Source organism: Ambystoma mexicanum, chromosome 3q (assembly GCF_040938575.1).
Source record: "Ambystoma mexicanum isolate Mex_15411 chromosome 3q, UKY_AmexF1_1, whole genome shotgun sequence".
Classification (NCBI taxonomy): Eukaryota; Metazoa; Chordata; class Amphibia; order Caudata; family Ambystomatidae; genus Ambystoma; species Ambystoma mexicanum.
This window is the reverse complement of record NC_090926.1, coordinates 220,545,344-220,571,685: the sequence shown is the minus strand read 5'-3', so window position 1 is coordinate 220,571,685 and position 26,342 is coordinate 220,545,344. Positions and strand designations below refer to the sequence as shown.

The following is a 26,342-nucleotide window of genomic DNA, read 5'->3' as shown; positions in this document are numbered from 1 at the left end:
AGGAACCTACTTAGGTCACTTACCTGATGTGTACCAGCAGACTAATAAACTTACCTTACGAAGCCTGGGTCCAGTGTCTTGTCTGAGGAACCCACACCAGACTGCTGTGGGAGACTTGCAGTCTGCTGCGATACTGTCGCCCTTTGTATTTTATTTGTATTTGATATAGTGCATTAAGCCAAGGCGCTGTACAGAGAATCAAAAACGATACACTAAAAATGAGTGGCAGTAAAAGCAATGTTATCATTTTAACCAGAGAGAAGAAAATGGAACTTCAGCGACTTACGAAATAAAGAATAAATGAGAGAATAAGGAAGGGCATTCCAATGTGGGGGTGATAAAAGGCCAAAACACGGAAAAAAGAGACTGCATAAGCAGGACGTGGAGCTACGAGAAGAAATTGAGAAGAATGACAGTGATCAGCAAAGAGTATAGAAGGAAATAAGAGAAAAGGTAGTCCGGAGCAAGACCATAGAGACTTGAAGACAAGGCATAAGAAGTTATATTTAAGCTGAGAATGGAAATATACCAGCCAAGAGTAGAGACTGAAGAAGAAATACAATCACGAAAGGAGAAGTTATATGTAAGCTGAGAATGGAAATATAGCCAGCCAAGAGTGGAGACCGAAGAAGAAATAAATCACGAAAGGAGAGAAGACAAAAGATGGATAGAGGCTTTAAAAAGAGATCTAACAGGGTCAAGACAAGTAAGTGGAAGAACAAAGGGTAGTAGAACAATGAGTCTGGAGAAGATCAGAGAGGATATCGACAAGTCAGAAAAGTGCGAGCTTTGTGGATAAGCGACAGGCTCGCAAAGACAAATATGGTGAGTCAAGGATAAGGCAGAATCAAGGTTAAGACCCAGATTGTGAGCAGTAAGAGAAATGGGGAGGAGGGATGGGGGAAATGAAACCAGAGGAGAGAGGAGGGGCAAGAAGAGTGTTAGCACGGAAGAAGAGAACCTCAACTTTGTCAGAGTTAAGCATAAGATAGTGAGTAGACATCCAGGATTTCATAGCTAGTAGGCAAGCTGACGGTCTGTGGTGAATATCAGAAGAAAAGGAACAAAGACAGGAAAATATGAGTATCAGCATAGAAATGTGAAAGACCAAGCAAGGAAATAACTGCAGCGAGAGATGAAGTCTAGAGAGGAAACCGAAAAGGACCAGAACGGACTCTTGTGGGACACCATGGGCCAGCGAGAAGTAGTTTTCCCAGCCTAGCAAACCGAGAAGGTTCTTTGGGACAGGCAAGACTGAAACCAGAAAAGAACAGAGCCAGAAAAACCAAAAGGAGGCCAGTAGGAGAGATGAGTGTTTAGAGCAGCGTTCAGTAGAAGTCAGGACAGAGAGAGGAGCAGTTTCAGTGGAATGACGGGCGAAAGCTGGACTGAAATCGCAGAAGAATAGAAGTTAGTAACAAAAGTAGACACTTGGAAATACACCAACCTTTCAAGTAGTTTAGAAAGATAAGGCAATAAGGAGATGGGACAGAAATGTAAGGGATCAGCAGTAGGTTTTTTTCCTTCTTTTTGGATTAAGAGGCTTGCTTAAAGGATGAGGGAAAGGTTAACCACCAGGACAGCCTAATCCTGAATGGTAGTCGCTGAACGCAGTACATATGTCTCGCACTTTGAACACATTTGCTAGTCGGGCTAGTATTTTGACAGTGTCCATTACATACTCAAGATATGAACTGCTTTAATTACTAGCGCGCCCATTTGTCAAATATCCGGACTGTTAGGTTTAAATGCTTTTACATTTTATACCAAGTAGTCCTCTGCTCATTCTGGCAGGAACACTTTTCCTCTTGAACCTGTTATGCACCCCCCACACCCCCACCACCGGCCGCCAATACCTTTTCCATTCAAGCTCTTTTTTTCCCATGTACTCCGTGGAGGGACCTTTATCCTCACCTCTAGGCTTTAAGGGGCCATTTTGGTGTGCTGGCTGTATCCACTCCTGCACATGGACAAGGGGGTGGGGGGCACAGAGTGGAGAAATACTTTGGGGCTCCCTGCTGGGGAAGGGAGCCCGGTTTGAGGAAGTATTCTAACACACACCCCTGGAGGTGGCACACATTGATTGTAAGATTCTTTAGGCATCCCAGAATGGGGCATTGCCCAAGACCTGAGTGGAGGAGTGATATTTCCAAGGCTGGCACTTTGGTCTGCCTTGAGTACTGTACGCCTGTAAGTGGTGGAGATTCTGTGATGGAGTGTTCTGCGTAGCCCGGTTTTGCTGCAGGCACTGTGCAGTTTGGGACTTGGCACACACTACCCAGGATGGGGTTTCAGGCTGACTGGGTCCCGCCTGTTCCACGTGCTTGGATGCTCACTTGAGTGGGCAGGAACATGCTAATGCTAGAGCGGTTGTATTTGGGACATGCGCACACCACATGCCCTGTTAAATTATGGCTACTGGTGTGATTAGGGATGTCCATACTGGGCACCTTAGTTTTCTGATTTCTGTACTCTGTTCAGGTTGGGAAGCCAGTCCTATTTGATGGGGCCCTGTTGGTTTGTGGCTGGACCAAGGGTTGGTGGTGTTGAGCTGCTTATTCTGTGCTTTGTAATCAGGTTGCAACAGACTTGCCAGGCATAGGGTTACTTGCCTTATCGGTTCTCTATATGCACACTGTTTTCCCCTCAAGATCCATTCTCTAGCCACTGGCTGGATGGCAAGTACACATTTTGGGTTTGTTTATCGGGAGCTATTCTTGGAAGAAGCATTTGTGCAAGGGCATTCTTGTGGAGCTGGTTTCAGAGGAGTCTGATCCTCTGCCTCCCATTGCTCTGGGGTGGAAAAAGACGCACCAGGAAGAGGTCTCCTGTATGACTCGAGGGTGTAGAAAGTAGTCCTTCAAAGTTTTGAAGGCAGCTCAGTGGCATCGATCACAGGCAGAGACGTTCATCATCTTGGTCGTCAATCTCTTTGGGAGTATTTTACCTTTAAAAAGAATGTTGTCCAGTGGGATTATTTGGTGGATGACTGTGACACTAGGGGCAGATGATTACATAAAAACAACACTGGGCATGGTGTTTGTGTAGCTAACAGATGTCCTGAAGTTCCCCTCTAGGGAGGGGGTTGCGGCACCCAGCAGAGCTCAGCAGTTAAAGAAGTCTTCTAAGCCGAGGTTGCTCTCTATATACCACATATAAGCAGCAAGGTGCTGTTGAATGGAATGACCCTGAGCAGGTATGTATGCAAGAATTTGTCCAATCTTTCTTTTGAATGGGAAGGACATGTCTGTAGTGGAGATTAATCCCATTTTGGCCATCTTTTGGGGTAGATCCTCCATGGCTGCGAAAGAAGCAGTAGTGCATGATCCTGTGGATCGGAAGGTAGATGCAGCCTTTAACAAGTCTAATGCGGGGGCGCTTTTGGCTCAAGAATTGAATACCTAGACTTCCTGCTGCTCCCTGTCCTGGGGATTGGTGGGAGGGGGACAGCAAGATGAGGTTCAAAGGCTGGACACTGCAACTGTGGAAGGGGCTGATTGTGCACAATGGGTTGTAGGTCTCGGAGTTCCATCCTCTGCATGATGGGATGTGTCCGAACCGTCAGCAGTCTATTGAGGGGGGTGGCTGTGTTATTTCTGCAACTGATGATAATTTTAGTAATCCGATCCCTGGGACAATAGAGTTGGTGTGGTGGGGTTACAAATTCCTGGCCCTTCCTCCTCACTTGATCAGTTGCTCAAGCAGGCCATCTGCAGAGTGTCCAAGGACTGTAGCGGTTAGGGGGTTTCAATTATGTTTGGTCCAAGGTGCTCTTAGAAAGTTATGTTTGGTAATGCATTTGAAGAGGCTTGTTAAATATGTAACCAGCTTGCCTTTCAAGATTGAGACGCTCCAGTGGATTATACCTCTTGTACAGAAACTGGACTTCCTTTCCTCAATTCACGTTCAGGGTGCATACTTCCACAGCCCGATCATAGGTTGCATCAGCAGTTCTTGGATTTTCGGTTGAGAGGCAGTTCTGGAATCTATTTGGACTGTTGACCCCAAAAAGGATTTAAACCTGGTAGTGGAGGTTTTGTTGCACCTGGAGGACATTCAGATTTTGATTACCTAGACAATTGGTTGGTGACCGGACCCATGAGGGCCCTCTTGGAGGAGGGGGTGTAGTCTGCATGCTTTTGACTGACTCATCAGGTCGTCTTGGTCAATTGGGAGATAATCCCGCCCCCCTCCAGTTCGTTTCATGGTGCAAGAAAAGTACTGATCATTCTTAACCGATGCCAGTGGCTTAGGGTATTGTGAAACTTATCAGGATCTCTTGTCAGGAGTTCAGCTCAGAGGGTTGAGGTCACGATCTACCAACTGGAGGGCAGTGGTGGCAATTACCAGGACCCTGGTACTCTTTTAAAGCAGGGTGCTAGAGTGTTAAGTGTTTGACTGGATAAGTCAACTGTGGCTTATGTGAATTGGCAAGGGGTCAACAGACTTTCGCTCTGGGGGACTTGGCCTAAGCTCTGGATGAATGGTTGATTAACGTGGAATCCCTGAAGCAGTGCGTATCGGGTTTGGACTAGGGTGCTGTGGGCAGAGGTGGCCGAGGGCTCCCTCCTCCCAGTGTCGCTGCCTTTTCTCTCAGCTGTGGAATTCCAGTAGGGTAGAGCAGGCTCTGAGATGGCAAATCGGAGCTGATCTTTGTGTGCCTTATTGGCTGTTGAGTTTGTGGCTCCCCCTTCTGGTGGGTTTGGTGCTTTCTCGAGTATGGCGGTCTGTCACAGTACCAGTCTCCACTGTGGTCCTCGAGGAAAGAGCAGACTGAGATGGTTGGTGTGGAATCTGTAAGAGGCTTGGCAAATCCTAGCGTTACTTTGCAAGTTGTTCACTCCCTTCAGAAATTTAGGATGCAGTGACTGGAGTGCTAAAAGGGGCACCATATCCTGGTGGTCTGAATGGGGTTCTGGACATGTCTGGTGGCTTGTCGGTTAGATTGCAACTTTTCTGGGTCTGAAAGGCCTTCCCATCTCTACTTTGAGAGCTTGATGGGCAGCAGAACTCTGAGGAGCTCTGGGACAATCGTATTCAAGCCTGTTGATTTTTCCTAGTCCTATCCACTGATCTTGAAATGTCTTCAGAGACATATTTTTTGTCAGTGGAGATGGTCTTTAGGGTCAACTAATTAAAGTAAATATTTTTGGTACATATACCCTGCATGGCGGCTGGAAGTGAACCAGTGTGCTTTAATTTGGAGCCTTTGTTTGAGCTCTCCCAGACACTAATGTTGAGAAGTGATCTGTTTTTTGCCGAAGTTAGCCTTTGAATTGCACAGGTTTCATTGTGTTGTCAGTTCTTCATTCCAATACTTCCTCTCCGGAGGAAGAAGTGGAATTCTTTTTATTTTTTTTATTTGTTTATAGTTACATAGTAACTTTTACAAAAGATTTCTTTGTGGTTTAAAAACAGCATAATTAATACAAGTTTTACAAAATTCATTCCATACGAAATTCATATTTACCACCCACAATTCAGTTTTTACAACACTGTACAGTTAAAAGAAAAAAAGATAAAATTCATTTACCCAAATTCTGGATGTCCCTTATAACATATCTTGATACTTTACATTTCTTAAAAAGTTGCACTAACTGCTTGATCGCTTGCCCTGTAGAATAGGACATTTACCCTTTATTTAAAGACAACAATAGTTCTTTAAGAACCCGACTACGGCAATCTGTAGTTTTATTCTTTTACTGTGTAACATATCGAGCCACAAAAGATCTAAATCAACACATTCTGTATTTGGTACATACATGCTAAAGTGACTAATACGTTCGTTCCTAAGTCCGTTACATCTGGTCAGTAGATGCTCCAGGGTCTCCAAATTTTCCTTTTGTTTACAAAATCTACAAAAGGAATATCCCTTACTCTGACCACTTCTAATATCTACTATTTGTCCCGTACCTAGCACATTGAAACGAAATCTCATATACTCATGTCTCCAGTTTTTATCGGGAAATTTTGATGGATATGGTGCAAGCTCCCCCATTTTTTTTGTATTCTGAGACCATATGGTTATATAAATGAGTCATCTTAACCTCTTGGACAGTTGAATTCCAATCGGAATGAAGCAAGAGTTTTTTTATATTCATTGGGTTCGTTATAAGTGTATCTCTCTGGATCCCTAGTTTGTCCAGAATTTCATTTGCTTCTTCCAACATGTCCTTGAGGTACTTTGATGTAGGAGTGCCACACCTAATGCCTCTGCCCATTATATCATATAGAGTAGTATCTTTGCTAATTAACAGCTTCCTGAATAGGGCCATTCTGTGCTATTCTATGGTGCTTCTAATCGAATGCAAGCCAAGCTCATATCTTAATGCCACCAAAGGCACGCATTTTGGCAAGCAACGTACCATCGTTTTTACGATTTTGGATTCATATGCAGTTACTTCCATCCGGCACCATAACGGTGCCAGTTCTAGTCCATGGCACAGTTGAGGCACTATTCTGTTTTTATACAGGCGAATACAGGGCAATAAAAAGAATTTACCATATTTTCGATCAACTTTACATAGTTGAGAAACCATAGGAGTGATTTTCGATTCCAATAGAGCCCTAAAGTTTGCCTTGTTGTTTCCAAAAACTGGGTAGCCTAGATATCTTATTACGTTCCTTGTCGGTAATTTTTCATGATTTAGAAAGTGTTCATTTTTTGTTTTTTCTTATTTGACAATCGTTGTTTTTGAGTAATTGTTAGTGCATTTTTGATAATGTATTCTTTAAAAGCAGTTAAGTCGTTGGAGGCCTATGGGAGTGTGATCGTAGAGCCACGTCATCTGCATAGGCAGTCCACTGGATCTTAGTTCCCTCCACTTTAGGTGAATTTACAACCAATTTTTAAAAACTCTCTCCTATATCGGAGAAGTATAAATTGAATAAAGTTGGAGCATATATGCAGCCCTGCCTAAATCCATTTTTAACCCTTATTTCTTAGGACAAATTTCCTTCCATACTAAGTCTGATCTTGATTCTAGAGTCCTGGTGCATGTTGTATACAATTGACAATAGAGAATCAGGCATCCCAAGGTGTTAATTTTGTCCACAATATTGATCTATCAACTAAATTGAAAGCAGATGTTAAATGAATTGATGCCAAATAGATGGGAAGATTTCCGGGGGTCCATGCCGCTCTTTGCATAACATTTATTAAAAGACCTCCTGCATCAGTGCCTACATTCCTTCTAAAGCCAAACTGAAAGGGCGACAGAATATTACACTGATCCATCCAGTTCCGAATATGCTCTAAAACTAGGCTTGCAAATATTTTGAGTCAACATCCAAAAGGGCTATTGGCCTATAGCTAGTTGGTAAAGCCCTGTCCCCTTTCTTATAAATTGGGACTACGTAAGACATTCTCCAACTATTTGGAATTAGATGTTTCTTTATGATGTCTTTAAAAAAGAAAAATAGTATTTTGGCCCATAAGTTAGCTTTCTCTTTCATAACCCTGTTGCAGAGCAAAGTTGGCCCAGGGGCCCTCAATGGAGAGCTTTTCACAATGATGTATTCAATATCTTTAACACAAAAGGGAATATTCCATGTGGCATCTTCAGTCTCTGGTAACAGGACCCATACCACAGTTGGTGGAGGATACAGGCTACTAAAGTGTCTTTCCCACTTCTGACAACTTGTGTTAATGCAGAGAACTTTTATTTGAGCTTGCCCTCCATTGTTAACCAGTGCCCAGAATCTACAGGTATTTACATCGTACAACGCTCTTAGCATAGCCGCTGCATCTCCATGAAGGAGCTTTGAGCGCATACACCTTAGTTTCGATTTCCATTTAATTTTTAGTTCGTAAAGTTCCTGGGCTTCCTCCATTGTAGGAGGGCTTGCGCAATGCCTACGAAAACCAGATACTTCACGATTTCTTCCCTGCTTAAGTGTTCATTTCTACAGAGTATGCATGCTTGTGCCCTCCCGTACTATTTGCCTTATATTTGATTCCCGCTTTCTCTGATTACAGATTCGATGTAATATCCAAAGGATTCGTGAGAGTACATTTTTTTTCTTTTTTTTGGGCATACACATTTTCAAAATCTGCCTGGAATAGTATGTTTACTTTCTCGATGTTCGTTTTATGCCAGGAGATTCTGTTCAAATTAGTATTTGTTTCCACTCTTATGTTATAGTATTTATCGCCCCCCTCATACGTGTCTACCCACAATGTCATTAACATTTTATGATCACTCTCCTTTGTGCCAATCAAAGCAAAATCCTGGGCAAGATTAAAAATGTTGGTACTAACAAAGATATAATCTATAGTGGATGCCCATTTACCATTAGACCATGTTTTTTTGTCCTTGGAATCTTCCATTAAATCTTTTGCTCCTTGCAGGCTCCAACCTCCCAAGAAGACGGTCCATATGTCCCCCTGTTGACATTTCCGCGACTCAATTCTTTCACCAATTTTACGACCAGACGTGTACTCATTTCTGCCTTCTTTCAAGCATATTTCAGAATTATAATCCCCACACATAATTATGTGTAATTCTTCATTCATATCCTGACATTCTTGTATTACATTGTCTATGGCATCGATAAATGCTTTTAGATCACCTTCAGGTTGCCAGTATATATTTAAAATTAAGAAGAGTGAGGGTTGCTTCCTGCAACGTATTTTAACGAGGGTGGCTATACATCCTTTGCTTATATTAAAAAAATGTTAAGGTTTTAAAATCAATATTGTTCTTCAAAGCAATTAAGAGACCCCCCGAAGGTCTCCCCTTTAGCTTTTTCTGTGCTAGTTCCTGAAATGCAGTGAAACCATCTAATACTATCTCGGTAACCGCCCACGTTTCTTGTATGCATAGGACAGAATAGGTAGAGAGCACCGAGCATGTATCATAAGAGTATAGCAAGGCTCGCAATCCCCTAGAATTCCATGATAGGAAGCAGAGTTTTGCCGAACTCTAGGTCGAATCTTTCATGCCTTGAATTTTGGAGATTGATTCTTGCAGAGTCAATGCAAGCCGCCTTAATTCAGCCATCTCATTTAAATGAGTCTCTACTGTCGAGCTTCTTTCTCCTTCTCGATTTTTTTCTCCCTTGCGTCTCACTGGGATATCCTCCCATCTCTCTTCCCTGATTTTTCCCGGAGCCCTGACTGAAATCTACTATGTCATACCCAAATCGTTGAAGTGCCACTCCTTCCGTAAGTGCCAGTTCATATGTGGCTTTTGAGTAGAGCACAATCCTGACACAAACGTATCGTGTAGGATGTATGTAATCAATGAGCTTAATATCACTTGATGTAATTAGGGAGAGCCCGGGTATCTCATTGAATAGGGAGAGTATCCGCCCTCTGTGTAATGAGGAGGGACATGAAATTTAATATGACACTAGGGTCATCCACAAATTTTGGCTCTCTCCATTCTCTTTGAGCTTCATCTTCTGGCCAAGCACTATATAGAGTTTGCTCTTGCTCCTCTATCCTTGAGTTTCTACTAGTTTCCCCCTCCCTATTCTTCCCTCTCTTTGTCCCTTTTCCCTTCCTTATCACAATTGTACTCCCTGCCTTGTTCATGGCCCTGCTTTATATTCCACATTTCGGCTATCTCCCTAATCTGGTCTTCAAAATCCTTAGGCTTGTTACATTCCACTCCCCGGTCCCTCTCACCTTCCTGTGTGTTTATCGGAACCGTCCCTTGTTTCTGTACAATCCCTGGTGTATCGGGACCAGCTTCATTCATTTGGGCCCCGTGTCCCTGCTCCTCCTGGTTTTTCTTTTCTTCCACAACTTCTTGCGAGACAAATCTCTGCTGTTGTCTCTCAAAGCCTTTATGAGCAAATGACAATTGTCCAGATGGTGGAGTAGATCCCAATGTAGAGGGGTTCTGCAGAATTTTGATAAGTGCCTCTTGTACCAATTTTTTAATATCTTCACTAGGTGTCATTTGCAGCTCACTACTATTTGTATCCTCCCTACCCTGCTCTCCCGCTGATTTCGTCTCCTCAGACTGTCTAGAGCTATTAAGATCTTTTTGGCCATCTACTGCCTTACAGGGTATTTTGTCGTCTTCTACTTTTTCCACCTTATCGTGGACTGTCTGCTATAGGCTTTTGCTTATTTTTTACACCAAAAAATTGCTGAATACTCCTTTCCTCCTTAATAATTTCGACTTCCGTTCTGTTTCTTTTGTATTTTTTTATCATTTTATTTGCCTTGGACCCTTTATTTTTAGAATTGGCTTTGCTCATTTTCCCTTTATGATTCATAGCTTCTGATGGGGTATTCGTGGCTTCTACATATTCCTTACTGTTATTCTCCAATTGGGTACCCACAATAGTGTCCATTTCATTCTTTCTGAATGAATCTTGTTTATCCCGTATTTCCTTCACCTCCAAAGCTATTTTGCTTTCTTCATTTAACTGGGTGAAGTCTAGTTGGCCTCCCTCTACTGATAGGCTACATATATCTTTAATGTTAGAGGTATTTTTCATTTTAGGAGAAGGTTGATTTTTCTATTTTTTAGACTCCATTGCAGTACTCCCCTTCTCACTCTTGACTCTTGCTCTCATTTTCTTTTCTCTGCGTGAAACAACATACACATACGGTATCTCTTCTTCCTGATTCTGATCACCTCTGTTTTCCTGGATTTGTACTTGTATTTGGGCATCCTCATCCTCCATCACCTTCAGTGATGCTGATGGACTATCCAGCGTTTTTCCTACTTTCTGCTCTGTGGTCATTGCTGTATTAATTTGTCTTCCCCCGCAGCCTCTCGCCTTGTTGCTCCACAGTTTTAATTTTATCTTGGTTACTTAGTATCATTCTTTTCAATTCATTTGCATCTTCCCAAATTATTTTCTCATTACATTCATTCTTGCAAGGTTCTTTTTCTGTTTGGGAGCCTTTATTAAGCATTATCTTATTACTCTTTACTCTTAGGGGGGGGGTCTATAGACGTTTCTTTTTTGCTCATATTTAAGGCATGTACAAATCCCTCCAGCCTACTCATTTTTTCTGTACACTCTACCATCATGTATCTTAACTCCTGTATCTCGCCATGAGTCCGTTTGTGTCCCTTATCCAGGAGGTTGAGTATCCTGGTTAGGACTGGAAAAGACAGTTTCTGACATGATTTCACCCCCTTCTAGTTCCTTGCTGGGCTGGGTATACATCAGTTCCTCAGTCTCTTGACTCCTAGGGGGAACAGAGTTGGTCGGGCTAGAACATTTGTTTGGAATTGACTTGCCATCGCCATTTCCCCACCTCCAAAAATTGCCATTGTTTCACCCATTTTGTTCTTGTAGTGGTCATGTTTTTTTGGAATCTCATACTCCTCCATTATTCCTATAGTGGATTTGTGTAGCTGTACATTTTCAAGTCCACCTCCCCTAGCCCTCGCAGGGGTGGAAGGGCCAGTAGAAAGCCTGACCCTTCTGTCTAACTCCGCACTTACTGTTGGGGCCAGGAGGGACGTGTCCGGCTGAGGTGTGGAGGGCAGGGAATCATCCATATTTAGTACCGAAGGTCTTACCGGTATTTCTTGCATGCTTAAAAAACTTTTCTGCGCTGTCTGTTCAAGAAGATCTGTCTTCTTGAATGATTCCATTTGTGCCATTATCCCATCACTAACTACATTTGTTAGCGGCGGAAAGTCTATACCACTTAGTTCCCATTTGTCCATCTCAACCACCCCCAGAGCATCCCTAGTACCTTCATTCATTTTAGTAGGGAGGGGACTTATCACTAAGGGATTTATTGTCTGTGTAAATACAAAAGACCCACTTGCAATGATTGTGTTTTGCCTTGTCAATTTGCCTCTTGTGTTTTGCTTCTCCACTTTTTTATGGGCCCCACACTGCGTTGGTATTGTGCCACTCCTTAGGGTTCCCACCATACTTCCCTAACAGAAACACCCTCTCCCTGGGGCAGTTTTTTTTTTTTAAATTTTTTGTACAATTTTTACCTTCCCGCCGTTTTCTTTTAGCCCAATTGAGTTTGCTTACTACTTTGTACAGAAGCTGGATTTAATGGACGTATGATGGACATGTAACACAGCCCTTACAGTCGGAAATCACTATCAAAGTGCACGTCGTTGTGCTACTGTAGCAACATATTCACCAGAGAGGACACGGGACTTTTTTGCCGCCTGCTACTATGCAGCGAAGTGAACAAGCCCTTCAACAGAGCCTGTGATACAAAATGGTATTTCAATCGCGATACCTCTCGTTCTACCTCTGACGAAGACCAATTACAACCTCTCTCACTCGATGCTCGTAATTACACGTACATCATTTCGTGACATTTCGTGGCCCCGAGCCCCGGACAAACAGGCGAAACAGGCACTTCCAGGGCACTTTTCGGTGCGTGCGGCAGTGCCTATTTGTCAACGTTTCCGGGTTGGTGGGCGGGGCTTGTTTCCTTAACAGAAAAAGCTTAAATCAGTCCATGAAAGTCCACAGAAACACGGTGATCACAAGTACAGCAGGCAAAGCAGGCTCTCCCCAGGCGAAACAGGCACTTCCGGGCACTTCTCGGTGGCATTCTCAGGATGTCTGAAAGGTGCTGCTCTCAGGCATCAAGAGGTGTACACTTTTCGTGAAGTGGATAATTTGCTCTTCGGGTGTGGGGCCTCGGGCTGGTTGGAAGGCTTCAGTGTTTCTATTAGACGTTGGATTATATTTATCATTTGCATGGCTCATTGGCCGTTGGGGGTGCTGCTTCCTGCTTCGGAGGATTCAGAGACGTCTACCAGTGTCATGGCAGCGTCCTGGCAGATGCTGTCTTTCTGCAGGGCGGCCTCCTGGGCTGACTTGTCGGCAGAGTGGCCAAGTCAGGAGGCCTGTGCTAATGGTTCTGGTGTTCTGGGTGCACACTGAAGAGTGGGTGCCAGTTGTCTGCCCAATTTGATGATTGGGTGTGTTGCAGTGTACATGGGTGTTTGGTGTTTTATAGTCCCTATCTTGGCATTTGGTATTTCTCAAAAGTACTGAGGCGAGGACGAGGGATGTCGTGGTAATGCCTGTTACTTGCCTGTAAGTTTCATTACTCCTAGTCCTAATCTTCCTAGTCACAATACTTGCGACATGCTGCTCTCCTTTCCAGTGTGGGATTGTAGGACCACGATTTTCAGTGGGAAATGGTTTAGTTTACGGAGGATAAACGGGAGGAGTGAGGTCATGTATAGGAGGCAGCAAATCTTTAATTGGAAAAGGGTTCCTGTCAGTGGAGGTGGGGCTCAAAAGCACGTACTTGGACAAGGAAGAATAGAAATAGGAAATGGGGATTTCTGTTAAGCAATCGGGCATTGTCAGCTCGTCCACACCAATGCTACTAAAATCCTGGTCCCTCCACGAAATAGAAGTGTGCAAGAGTTCCCGCAGTACATTTTAGCCCATTTCACACTGCTGTGTATTTTATTAAACGAGTTCAGTATTGCCAAACTCGTTGTATTACTATGTTTGCACATGCTCTGATTACTTAGCGGTAATCTTCATTACTCCTAGTCCCACTCTTCCTCGTCACAATACTTCATGAGGCACCTGCCTCCGACACAGGACCACCTTCTATTTCTTTAATTCCCTATAACTCCTCCCCCACATCCACGTCACTCAGTTTCATATTACCAACCCGGAGCATGGGACCTTCCCCGCAGGGAGGCTGAGGAGGGTCATCAGTACGGGGACGAGGAAGAGTAGGACTAGGAGTAATCAGAGCATTACGTCCACGCTTCCTCGTCCCAGTACTTACTTCATGAGGTATACCAAAGCAGCAGCGGGGAAAAGGTCCCAATGAGACACAGAGCCAAAAACAGTGCAGCAAAACACACCCACAATAACTCTAAATCACATCCCCATAGACAAAATTCCAACCACGAAGGAACCAATCCCCGAGTTGGAAAAAACTCAACCCATAGTGGTTGATGAAAATGCCTAGACCAGCCAAGGCGGCAGCCATACAAATCTTTTGCAGAGAAAAACCCTTCTTGCATTGGCCCAGGTAGCCGCCAAACCCCTGGCGGACCGCCCCTGATGATGCGCAGGCACAGGCAGGCCAGAAGCCACATAGGCCCTGGCGATCACAACCCGGAACCACCGGAAAAAGGAAACCACAGATGCGTTCTGCCCAGCCCCAGCCGGACCACAAGCAATCAGAAGACTATCAGATTGGTGGATAAAGCAAACCAAGCCAAATACTCCATCACGTCCCGTCGGACATCAATGTTAAGCTGAGCCACCTCAGGTCTTCTTGGATCATGAAAGAAGTCAGTGAGAACCAGACCCTGAGAGGTGGGAAAACCGAGAGACAACTTAGGGAGAAACTTCGGACCACACCCCAGCACCACCAAGTCTGGCAGCACCCTCAGGAAAGGAGCGTGACATAAGAGAGCCCCAATCTCCCCAAGCCTACGGGCAGAAGTGAGGGCAATAAGAAAAGCAGATTTCAGTGTAAGATGTTTGATATCAATATCGAAAATGGGCTCAAAAGGAGGCCCGTGAAGGAACCGTAATACAAGAGGGAGTCAGCACAAGGACGGGAAGAAAAACCCATGATCAACTTCCCCACAAACACCCCATCCAAGTGACCATCAGTCTCCCCCAAAAGGAATTTCATGGAGGCCCACTGAGAGCGAAGCCTGGAAAAACTGCCAGGCCCCTGTCAAAACCCCTCCTGGAGGAACCGAAGGATAGCAGAGGGGCCAGAACCCAGGTGAGGGATCCCAGACCGCCCATACCAGTCTCAGAAATGGCCCCAATGTCTGCCGAACACCTTCAGAGTGGAGGGTCTAAGAGCATCCATTATGGACTCAACTACAGGATCTGAGAACCCCTGAGATATCAACCTAGACTGAGCAATAGCCACACTGCCCATTGCATCCGGTTGACTTCCAACCGCAGATCCCCTTGAACGGGACACGGCCACCTCGGAACCAGCCAAGGTTCCTAGAACCGAAGCTCCAACAGAGAGGGGAGCCAACTCCGGCGGGGCCAGAACGGAGCTAACCGTCACCCTGGACACTCTGATGCGCCAAACCACCCGGGGCAGAAGGGGAATCAGCGGAAAAGCATAAAGGAAAACCCCAAGGCCACTGTACAGAGAGGGCATCCATCCCCCAATCCCCTCGGCCTGAAACCGAGAGAAGAAAAGGGGAACTTCTACTGAGGCCGGGGATGCAAACAGGTCTAGAACCAGGGACCCTAATCTGACACAGGTCACCGGAAAGACCTGGGTCAACGGGACCAATTCCGCAGAGGAGTGAAAACCGGCGTCTGAGAAGATCCGCTTGAACATTGTCCACCCTTCTGATACGTGAGGCCACCAGAGACACCAGATGAGATTCCTCCCAGGTGCCTATCAGCGCTACCAGAGCATTCAAGGAGCGGCCGGAAAAAACTTTTGCAGTTGACCTATGCCAAGGCCGTCGTATTGTCCGATCGGACCAAAAACCGCCGACCGTCCAGCAACTCCTCGAAGTACACCAGAGCTTGGACAATGGCACAACTCTTGCCAATTGGATGATCGCTGGCTCTCCCCAGATCTCAACGCTTGAGCTGAGAGGACCCCCCAATGTAGACCCTTTCTGCTGGTCTTGGTAGTAAGAGAGGCCAGAGGAGGAAGGACCATGCACACCTCAGCCTGTAAACCTGAAACCCCCCTGCCACCATAGCAGGGAGACTCGCAGCGCTGGGGACACTGAAAACAAAAATACGAAAGCCGAGATGTCGGGAGCCAGTGGGAGAGAGTATAAGACACCAGGGGACGTAACCGAAGACAGGCTCAAGGAACCGGAAAACACGCAAGACGCCACGTGCCCCGTAACTTCAGCAACAGGACGAGCCGAGGTGTACTGCCTTCTGAGAACCCAGAACAGCCAGCAAGCGCCCCCCTGCACAACATCCAGAGTACGCTCTCCCCAGACGTCCGGACAAGCAGTGCAGGGTCTTGAGACCCATAAGCAGGTGACACATCCTAGAAGGAATAGGGAACAGGAACACCCGCAAGTAGATAACTTGACCCTGAAAAGGGAGAAGAACGGGCAAGACGGTAACCCACAACAACCGTTCGGAGAGAACGGATCCCATGGCCAACTACTTGGACCGTGAGCTGGGTACCAAAGTCCTAACCATGCAAACCTGGACAGGAGGGGACAGGAACGGCAACTGATACCCCCCTCCGGATGGAGCCCATTTCCCAGGAAGCCGAACCCCACCGGTCCCATACACCTCAGAGAAGATAGAGACGAGTAGCCAGGGAAAACCGCCAGTGACTGCACTTGCACCAGAGGGAAATCACAGGACGTTGAAACAGGCCTGCGCCACAATATACAGCATGCTTGTCAGCCCACAAAAAGATCCGACCTATCAAAAGGAAGATACAGGACAGCCCAGAAGTCCAGCAGACTATGGCCCCCTCAGCCGACAGAGGAGCAACCAGGCTGGCGTCAAAAGGGCAGAGTACTGTCACAAAGCAGGGCAAAGCAATCCATCCCAGATAGCAGACATCAAAGGCAACCCCCTACATGGGGTATGCCTATACTGGAAAACCCACTGAATTGACATCCCCCTCCACCGGCACCAGGGGCTCTGAGAACCCCTCTAAGCACAGACATGTACCACCATGTGCCCTATCACTTCCCACAAGTCTGAGAGAAGGCGTGAAAGCAACACGTCGGCACCAGAGGACCTAGGCCCTAAAAGAAGAGACACTGGGAACCCCCTGCATGGCCGTTACTTCCATGATGCATTTTCCATAATCCCAAGGGAAAATCAACTCCTTTGACTTTCCCTCGCGCAGTTTAGAGGAAGAGGACAGGACAAAGAGTCTGCGTCCATAGCTAGCACAGACCCAAACACACAACTAACACGCCACATGAGTGAGAGGTGGGTTGAGCCCTTTATCCAGTAGCTGGTAGCCCCATGCTCTAAATGGTTCCAATGCGTCGGTCTAGGAAGGATGAAGGACCGAGTCAGCACCGCTGATACTCGAACCCGAAGTGTAGATTATGCCAGGCCGGTACCCTTCTGGCCGCTTACAGACGTGTCCAAATTGCACCATATTCACAGGCAGCACGCAAGGAATGCAGCCAACATCCGGTGCATCCTGGGCTGTGTGTCTGAGTGGGTGGTATGTGACATGCCTGTGACAGTACAGAGCCCCCGCACTTTCAAATACTCTCTGCCACAGTCACCCCACGACAAGAAGCAGAGAGGCCTCACAACAAAAAGGAAGACTAGCCCATACTGCCAAGTCTAATCAAGATGGCCAAAACAGGAGGAGAGGGGAAAAACATCAAGCCCAGTCCTCCCCTCTCCTTACCTTCCCCCAGGCCGTGCAGGACCCGGCACACAATGCTCACGCTGCGGTCCGGAGCCCAGCAAAGAACCGAGCGAGGCAATCCAGCTCAACGGTCGCCTCAAGCCCCGCAGGGGGCCCAGGAGCAGCGCCGCACCTGAGGGAGCCGAGGGCCCCGCCACGCAGCCCGCCCCAGGGGGCCAGCAATCGGTGCTCCCCGGTGCCCCGCACCGGGAAAAAAAAGTCCAACCTGCCGGAGGCAGGAAAAATTAAACTGAGTGACGTGGATGTGGGGGAGGAGTTATAGGGATTTAAAGAAATAGAAGAAGGTCCTTGTGTCGGAGGCAGGTGCCTCATGAAGTAAGTACTGGGACGAGGAACAGTGGACGTGGAGGTAATGGAACCATTGACCTCTGCCAAAGTGCTCGGAATGCAGTCAACTACATGCATTGACTGCACTCAATTTATCCTGATTTCAGATGCAGACAGGGAAACGGCAGAAAACATTGCTCTGCATTCAAACATCTATTCAATGTCCCTGCGAGATTGCTTGAAACAAGACTTTCTGTCTCTTTTCACTGTACCTTATAACATCCCGAAAATGTGTTTTTACATTACACCATATATGTACTTATGCTAAAACTGTTCAGGCGCAGCCACACTTAAAATTAAAATGGTTATCCCTTAGACAACCTTGTTTAAATACTACAAAATAAAGGCCCGCCTCGCACAAGAACCCCTTTTCTTTATTTCCCCAGGCCACGCCTCCTCCCAATCCCCCCAGCCCCTGCCGACTCCGGTCATAATAGCCTGCCTCCCCAAGCCACAACAGTAACATTGCCGATGGCCCATTCGATACCGCGGGAGGGATGAGGTGGGGAAAATCATATTGGTACGAAGAAGAGTAGGAGTAATGAAGATTATCTGTAAGTAATCAAAGAATAACCTCCACTCGTCATCGTCCCAGTACTCCAACATGAGGCATGTCCACTCCAGAGAGAATGGGACGAGACCACAAACGCCACAGACCAACTGGGATATGCAATTCAACCAACACCAATTTATTGAGGCATACAGTCCAAGACAGTACCAACAGCAAGTCACAGAAGTGCCACAATCAAGACCCCAGCCCCGAAAGCCCCAGCTTCCTTACAGTGGACGTTCAAACGCTAGTGCCGAACAAACGTGTCCGGATCAGACCAGGTAGCAGCGTTTCAAATGTCCGGAATAAGAAACCCACATGCCTCCGCCCAAGAGGAAGTCATCCCCTGTGTAGACCAACCCTGGAGAACCCACAGAATAAGCCAAGGAGATAGCATCCCGTAGCCAGGGACTGATTGTGGAAACAGATGCCCTCTTCCCAGGGGCAGCGTCACCAAATGTGACAGACCGGAGGATGAACAAAGAACCCCACTGCGTTCCAAATAAACCAGAACAGCACGCCTGACACCCAGAGTCGACCAGCGGACCTCTTCGGGGAGGAGGTTGAGGGGGAAAAAGGGAAGGACAATCTCCTGCGAGACGTGAAATTTGGTAACCACCATAGGAAGGAAGGAGGATTGACATTTAAGGACCAAGGCATCGTAAGACCACCGCAGAGGTCGCCAATCTCACCCAATATCTGCACTGAGGTGATAGCCACCAGGAAGACATTCTTAATGGTCAGTTAAGACTCCAAAGGCCCAAAAGGAGAGGACTATAGAGCCTGCAGAACCAAGGGCAGATCCTAGGGGGGCAACCCAGAAGCAGAGACAGGCCTAACCAAAGGGAGAGAAGCCTCCCCACCAAAGAGTGACCACCCACATCAGGATCCCCAAAAGAGCGGATGGCCAACCACTGAGCATGCATGTTGGAGACAGATCCATGTTGAAGCCGGCCTGCAGAAACTGCAGGACGGGAGCCCCAGAACCCAGGGTAGTGTAACAGCCCTGAGCCAGCCACCAGGACATAAGTGCCCCCAGTGGCGCTCGTATGCCTTTAAAGTGGACGGACGCTGATCCTGCTGACTAAAGGACACCACCTCTGCAGAGACCCACAGAGACTAGGCAAGCCCTTTCAGTTTCCGAGCCCTCCAGACCACGCCTCTTGGCCCCACCACCTATGTTGGACAGAGCACTGGGTCCAGACCCTCCGGGAGAGGGAGGAGGGGGAACCAACACCTGCGCGGCCAAAGAGGAGCAACCAAGATGACCTCCGTATGAGAATTGGAGCAGCACCTTCGGGATGAAGGGGGTGGGGGGGTGGTATACAGACACTCTGCTGGCCAAGGGGAGTTCAGAGCATCCACCCCTCACACTGCCAGTGAGGGGATCCTGGAGAAGAACCAGAGCACCTTTGCGGACAGGGGAGTGGCAAACTGGTCCAGAACCGGAGATCTCCGCACCCAGCACACCTGCCGAAAGGCCAAATCCCACAGCACCCAATCCCTTGAAGGGAACACCCTGCTCAGGTGGTCAGTCACCATTGTCTCGACCCCTGACCTGACAATCTGACCAGGTAGGTGGTGAGACTCCACCCAGGCACACAGATGGAGATCCAGAGACCCCAAGGAGCGTGAGCTCCCCGGACATTTGATACAGGCCACCCGTGGCAGTGTTGTTGGGGTGCAAGAGGACTTGCCTCCCCTTGCAACACCTGTGGCCCTCAGAAGCTAGCTCCCTCCATTTGTAAGACCTGGGCGTCTCCACGTTGGACCACGGTTCCTGGTGTCAGTCCCAGAGAAGCTGCACCCAACCCCAACAGGCTGGCATCGGTGATAGTGATGATCGGAGAGGGCAGACCGAGACTAAACCCCAGCCACCATTGTAGCGAGACCTGGAGGGGAGCAGCAAGGGATGAAGATGAAGCCTGGCCCAGGGAACAAGGAACATACAGGGCCGCCGTGTACCCAAGAGCCAGACGGAAGTCACGTGCCGGAGCCAAATTCCGAGAAAGAATCAGTCACTCTACGTCTGAGTCCATGTAAGTCGAAGAAGCACCTGCCCGTTTGCCGTCCAGAATCTGGCCCTGATAATGTGCAGGTCCCGAGGGATGGTGGTGAGATTTGGACCAGTTGAGGAAGCCCATGGAGTGCAGGAGGGCACAGGTAGTCTCCACATGCAGAAGTGGAGTGCAGGAGGGCACAGGTAGTCTCCACATGAAGAAGCAGAAGGTCCTCCGACTGGGCCTTCAAGAACCTGTCTTAGAGATATGTAAAAACCTGAATCCTACGGAGATGCACAGTGGCTGTGACCGGCCCCAGATTCATGGTGAAGATGCAGGGTGCAGATTTCAGCCTGAACGGTAAGGCTCGGAACTGGAAATGATCCCTGCCCACAGCAAACCGAGGACCAGATGGAAACATGAAAGTAAACATCCTGCAGATCCAAGGATGCCAGGAAACCCAAGTTTCTCACGAGAGGAATAAATGGCTGAAGAAACAATCTTGAAACGTTGAGTCAGAATGTGACGTTTCAGGGACCTGAGGTCTATGATGAAACGGTATGCCCCTGAGAGCTTTGCACCAGGAACATGGAGTACATGCCCAGACCCCGCTCAACCCACGGCACCCGCCAAATGACCTTGGAGAGCAGGTCCGGCAGGGCCAACTTCTTGACAGAGTGCCTTGGGACGGACTTCCGAACTGTGCCAGACTGAAGAGGGTGGGACACAAACTCCAGCCTGTACCCCACTGAACTAGACATTTCATCTAGGCATCTCCAGAAAGACGAGCCCAAAGGGTCCAGAAGAACTTCAGACGACCCACAACGGGCATGGTGTTAAGACTTCAGCTGGTGTTGAGGGGAGACCCTACTGGAGTGCCACTTGCTCCCCGTCACAGGACGACCCTGCATGCCAGAGCGACCCCTGGAACGCTGTGGCTCCCAAGCCGGAACACGACCCCTGGACACCAGAGCTGACTTCTACGCGACTGTCCCGCATGCTTGTCGGCTTTTAAAACCCTGTGCACCTTGTCCTCAAGGGAACCCCGAACAGCATGTGTCCTAAAAAGGGAATTTTCATTGCCGTAGACTTCTGCCTAGAGTCAGTCCTCCAATCCCTGGTGTAAAGGTGCCTGCGACCTGCGATGATGAAACCCATGGACATGGCAGCAGCCTTCACACCATCGCCAGGTCAGACGCAAACTCCACCTGGTCCTTAAATGCTCGTGGGAAACTGGTAAGAGCCTTCCTCTGCAGTCTTGATGGCGGACTTCAAGCTCCTGAGTGCATCCTGCGCTGTGGAGGAGTACATGGCAGGAAAGTGACATCCCAGTAACCCTGGGATAAGTAGAGGCACCCCGGAAGCGTTCAGTATTATCCTGCGCGCAGACCATCTCCTTAATGATGGATGGAAACAAGAATGAATAACACGTGACAACAAACACCCCGAAAAGAACAAGGACTACCTTCTACAAGAACATTGAGCTGGGTGCCCTGCCATATTGACAGGGAATTGACTGACTGCTATAATCAAAGAAATCAGTCCTGATGAAGATTACAGAAGAAAAGAAGTCATTGAAACCGGCCGATCCGAACCTTTTACAGATGGCTCTGAACGAAGAGACACACGAATGTAACATTGATGACTGACCAGAGCCTAAATAAGAGAGGACATTAGGTCCATTTGGTATTCATCATGTCTCTTTGAATCACGATTCGAGTAACACAATAAGTAAAATATCACAAGCCTGTGTAAAGAAGTCATTGAAACCGGCCGATCCGAACCTTTTACAGATGGCTCTGAACGAAGAGACACACGAATGTAACATTGATGACTGACCAGAGCCTAAATAAGACAGGACATTAGGTCCATTTGGTATTCATCATGTCTCTTTGAATCACGATTCGAGTAACACAATAAGTAAAATATCACGAGCCTGTGTAACTAATCAAAACTCCCTCTCTCACTAGAGAGCATGTTCAAAAACGGCTGTAGAGCAACAAAACCTTTTTAATACTGTTTTATGCAATTTGTTGAACGGAAAAGCACACTTGGGAGGGTTACTAAAACATTACAGGCACTTTACCAGTTCTAAGCAATTCCTGCGTGAACTGCCTGTTCTATCTGTCACATACACACGTGAGACACCCTCCCTATTGTGCTTTTTATAATAATTTTTATTCAATCACCTCATTGTAGTATTAGGGTGAGATCCTTTCTATCCCCTTTTAGCTAGGCGTAACACCAGCGCTAACTAGGGCAAGTACACCACGGAGGGCCAGTGTTCTTCCTATCAGGAGGAGTGAAAGGAAACACTGATCGCATAAAATGAAATAAGTTTTTAAAAAATGGACTTGTATACCTGTATTTTGTTCTGTGTGATATTGTTTGGAAAGGAGCAGCATGAAAGAAATTGCCCCACTATTATTTTGAACATTTCCTTTGAGCGGAGTTCAAATGCCAACTCTCCCCCCTCCTTCAAACTCTTGCCCTTGTGGGATCCCCTTTACATTTTTTCCATTTCACAACTGCCCCCTGCCTCTCATCCCCAAATCCTGCCCAACACCTCCAGCCCCCTCTTGTTAAAAGGGGCTCGACTTCCCGGGCCAAACAGTCTGCTTGTTTCCTGGTCTAAGCCAGGGAAGTGGAAGAGGGGGCTCCAAGCGGAGCCCTGCCTTCCATTTCCATGGCAACACTGCCTGACTCTCCCCAGCCGGTGCCTCGAATGAAGCAGCGCCTCATTTTTTTTGTTGCGATTAGTACCTTGGGGCGCTAATAGCATTAATTCTGCGCTATGCGGGCTTCACTGGTTTATAACTTGGGGTCCGGCATTATAGCCCTTTTTTTGCTCTGGCCATTAACTTGGTTCGTTACCGGCTGGTGTAGCCCGTAGAATGTGGGATTAATGCTTAAAGATTGGGCCCTTATAGTCCGCTTTTTAGCAACTGCAACTCTCCAACCCTGCATCGACATTTATGGCGAGTTCTCTCCGTTGAGGGGCTTTAAGGTGCGAACCTTAACAGGAGAGAGGGGCACCAAGATGCCATGCTTCTTAAAGTAACAGTTTCCGCAGAAAAAACTAATGAAATAGTGCCTTAACCTCAATTGCCTCCATATCCTATACCATAATGTTTAATCGGATAGAAGATTCGGGCATGTGTATGCCAGGTCCCAGATACTTTTTAAATTCATAGTGCTTCACTGTTTGCATAGGACTCAAACCCAAAATGTCTAAAAGTTCCATAATTAATGGGTAATGGCTTTAACAGCAGTTAGGCAATAGACGGAAACAAGATAAGCCAGCAAGGCTAAAAATAAATGGTCTGTGTATACACTACACTTCAAGAGTTCTTCTCCACGTGTGTGGTCCCATAACCCAAGCCCTATTCGATTGCTATTGAGAACTCACTCGTCTGCCTCTTTCTTAGATAGCTTCCCCTAAAATCTATTTGGGAATATATATCTTGACTTGTGGCGAATTCCGGGTATTGGATACAAGAAAAGCCTACATTTTCAGCGAACCTACTGAATAGAGATAACTTGTAAAAAGAGTGCATGCAAAGACTCTAGCACTTGCTGATCTGCCCATAGTGCCTCCCATTAGCAACACTACATACCACTGTAGGCGCATTTGAATCCATGCACATCGGCAGCAAATGTGTACACTTTGTGTGGAGCTCTCCCAGAGAGGTTTCCTCTTACCGAGACTTCGCAGGCTTAAAGCCACCGGGAGGAACCTGCTAATGACTAAAGGGAACCAACACCCTTCACCTCGGAGATAGCAGGCCAATATGGGAAGTTCTTAGCCCTGACATTTCAAGTGAATCCTCCTAGTAGCCCATACATGGCCTTAGAGAAACATCACACACGCGTAACCACTCTCAGTAACTATGCTGTTCTGTCATGAAGTCTATCCTCTTCCTGGTACCAAGGGATTGCAGTGCCTACAACAGAAAGACTCCTCTTCTTGAAGGGTCAGAGGAAGGACGAGTTGGCCATACAGATGATGTATTGAAGCACTCCGTTAAAAGCTTTTACACTCTTCTAAGAGGGGAATCGAGTTCTAAACTCCCAAGTCCAGGAAAGTAGAAAATGGTCCAGAAAAGTAGAAAATAGAGGTAACATACATCACACTATTAAACTTCACTGCTAATGCAAGACTTACGGTGGGTGTGGTGGGGATAGGGGAAACAAAAAACCATCGACTAATCGGGTTTCGAAATAAGCATTAGATGAGCAGGAGCTAAAACCAGCTACTGGGTGTGTGCACCCAGTAAGCATGAGCTACTGCGGGGGGAGCAAGGCGAATACACAGCCATCTAACTTTGATATGAGTTGCACACTAACTTTTTGCCTACTATGTATGATCCATTATTTTTAAATGTCTGTCTACACTCTCAAACACAAGTTAATGACACATCCGTGTTTGCGAGGCAGCAGGTGGCATAGGGAGCCAAAAGTAGCTCTTGATAACTTGGTTTTAAGCTAACCAGGCTCTTCTAGGGAGAATAGGAGCTTAATAGCAACAAACAATTTCGAAACCTGTTAAGGCATAACTCAAAAGCAAATTACACACGTCTCAACCTAAAACCTCCTGCACTGCAACTCCTCCTACATCAGACTAAATCTGCACCAACAGAAACGGAGACACTGCCAATAATTGGTTGGGAAGGTTTGTCCAACGCCACACTTCTCTAAGCCTGATTAGAATTCGGTAAATAAGTGGGTCAAATGGATGCTGGGAGGAATTGCCTACGAATTAAAACACGTGGTTAATTTAAAACGGGTGGGCAACAATATACAATTTACTGTAAGTGCTTTGAGTGGGAGCCCTCAACACGAACCTCACCCTGTGTGTAACTGCTCCATCTCTGCATTGTGTCCAGAGTGGTGTGCATTGTACTTTATCCATAATATACCTTTTCTTTGGTCTTTTGAAAATATTTCAAACTGGCATATTTAATTGTACTGAAGCATAGTGCCTGTCAGTTTAAAAATCAAACGTGTACCGCTTTTTTGCATTTTAGCAATTCATTGCACGTAATGTTGGCATGTAAGATGAGGTACAGATGGAAGACTTTACTCAAGACCATGCAATGCTTGTAACTTGGATTAGAGCTTTAATGCGAACTGCTCAGAGGTTTAATGTTTATTCTTTATCCCTTTAGTGTTGGCGAACAAAGACGATTTTCATTCATCTCACCTGATTAGGTAAGTAAAATATTTCATAACTTAAAATCCTGCTCGCTGCTGACAAAGCAGCAAATATTAGAAATCTCAGACGTCCTGGATGCCTTTATCCATACACATAGGATATTCTCTCCTGTGATGGGAAATTCTTATTTATTGGAGGAACGGGTACCGTGGGCTTATAATAAAAGGGTCACTGCAAATATAAATCATTTTGTATCCCTGCCAACAGATATATTTAGAATCTGTGTTTTGTAATGTGTAGTTGGGACAAGGGCAGGATTGATGAGGAAAATTACTTATGGGAGGTTGGAGGTCTGTAACCAAAAGTTTGGAAGCCACCGTGAGCTCTTGCTGTGGTGGACTACCTTTTCAGTTTTCTTTCTATGTGGACATCTTGACTGTACCAGAGCAAGTGTAGTGATTTGGTACAAACAAGTTATGCAGTTTAGGCAGTGATACAAAGGTATTTGTCTATTATATCTGTCTGAAATGGTCTGCTGGCGGCATTCCTGTTTTTTTGGGGGGGCTGTTTTGCAGCCTGCTTCCACCATCTGAACTGGAATACCACTGGTGTATTTGGTAGTTTAAATTTGTCTTTTGGCTTCTACCACTAAAAACGCATTGTAGGGCCCTGTCCAAGAGGCTTCGTTTCACCAGTGGCTTAACAAGTGAATAAAATGGCAGTGTGGCTGGCATGCAGGCACACAGCTGAAAACGCGGGACAGCAGAGCATGGACAGTGTACGCGCCAGCCCCTTGGCAGCTCTGTGAACTTGGTTTGAGGTGGCTGCACAGTGGCGTCTGAAAAGCTGCGTAATTGGGGTTAAGAATCCAAGAGATGCATAAAAGATGTGTTCTAAGAGTCTAGATTCTGGGACATAGAGATTTTGCCCATGATCGTAGATTTTGAAACGCAAACAGTCCGAGGAATTATCTGAGATTACTTGTAGTTTTTATGATGGTGAAATCTTGTA

General features: G+C 46.6%; 1 protein-coding gene across 1 annotated transcript in view; it reads left to right on the top strand.

Annotated features, from left to right (window-relative positions):
* DDIT3 (DNA damage inducible transcript 3) overlaps nucleotides 1-26,342 on the top strand; it is a 53,824-nt gene that overhangs the window by 4,141 nt on the left and 23,341 nt on the right. The window contains exon 3 of the mRNA XM_069653590.1: nucleotides 25,345-25,387. The gene's annotated coding sequence lies outside the window, so the exon portion shown is untranslated. The remainder of the gene's footprint in view (nucleotides 1-25,344; nucleotides 25,388-26,342) is intronic.